We start from the raw sequence: 1417 nt of genomic DNA, 5'->3' as shown, positions 1-1417 counted from the left end.
TATATATATATATATATGCTTTCGGAGACGTAACACGGAAGTGCCGAATAGTACAATACACAGTAACACACAATATAGAAACACAAAAAAAGAACACTCACACGTATTTTCTTGATATTTCGACGGAAACAATCCGTCTTCCTCTGAAGATATAGAAGTAATCATATATATATATATATATACTCATATATACAGAAACATTACATATCCTCGATAGCTCAAGTGGTTAAGAGCATCCGCCCTGCAAGTGGAAAGATCCGGTGTTCGAGTCCCGGTTGAGGAAATATTTTTACTCTTGTGATCCGTTCGATTCCGCCTTCCCCACCTCTATTGTGTTCGTCCTTTATACGTGTTCCTATCCCTTTTCCTTATATATGTTTCTGTATATATGAGTATTTATTCGCCGTTTGGCGGGATTTCGTGTTTGAATGTATATATATATATATAAATATATATATATATATATATATATATATATATATATATATATATATATATATATATATATATATATATATATATGTATATATATATATATATATATATATATATGTATATATATATATATATGTATATATATTTATATAATGGGCTGACACAATAAAACACAAATATAAAAGAATAGACACATTTAAAAGAACACTCAAACGGTAAATTGTTCGAGCTTTCGGCCCTCTCAGAGGCCTTCAAGAGAGAATGCTTTATATATTTATTTATATAATATATATTTATATATGTATATATATATATATATATATATAATTATACATACATATATATACACACATATATATATATATATATATATATGAGACCCAGGTTCCAACTTACAAAGTCATGATCAAGGCCCTGCAAGTCGCAACAAAGGCCACGCACACCAAATCTCATGCGAAGAAACCAAGTATTCACCTCTCCATTATGCATCGCTTCCACAAAGTGACAATGCAGGCCATTCCCAGCAGTGAACGACATTGAGACCCGGATGCTGATAGGCCAACCATGGGTACATGCGATCTTGCAGTCTAATGACGATCACGATAATATCTCCATTTTGAGAAATACGTTGGTGCGAATTATGTATAAATTAATTTAGAATGAAGAGCTGGTCCTGCTATTTGAAACACATGGCATGCAATGAATGACTCCTGCCTAAGCCTACATATCACTCTATTTTTTCCCAATGCCTCACTGTGGGCACTTGGAATCGCTCCATCACTATTTACAGAGCCTGAAAAGATAACTGAACGCAGGGAGACGAGTGGGGTCATATGCTTCGCGCCCGCAATTTGTCGCTTGTCAAAAGCTGAGACCATTTTCCCCGTTGGGCACCGGCGAAGTGGAGCCTCCGACACGCTCCTCACGCTGATTTCACTGACTTTGTTCATGGCATGGGTTCATGGCATTGCTACGAGAGCCA

At 35.4% G+C, this 1417-nt stretch overlaps 1 non-coding gene across 1 annotated transcript; it reads left to right on the top strand.

The window, feature by feature from the left end:
* The first annotated feature begins 207 nt into the window (after positions 1-207).
* TRNAA-UGC (transfer RNA alanine (anticodon UGC)) lies at positions 208-283 on the top strand. The gene has a single exon. It is a non-coding gene; the product is annotated as a tRNA-Ala (tRNA).
* Positions 284-1417: the final 1134 nt, after the last annotated feature.

The sequence above is a fragment of the Hetaerina americana genome, unplaced genomic scaffold (assembly GCF_022747635.1).
Source record: "Hetaerina americana unplaced genomic scaffold, ioHetAmer1.1.p SCAF_25, whole genome shotgun sequence".
NCBI classification, from domain to species: Eukaryota; Metazoa; Arthropoda; class Insecta; order Odonata; family Calopterygidae; genus Hetaerina; species Hetaerina americana.
This window is presented reverse-complemented; position numbering and strand designations above follow the sequence as displayed.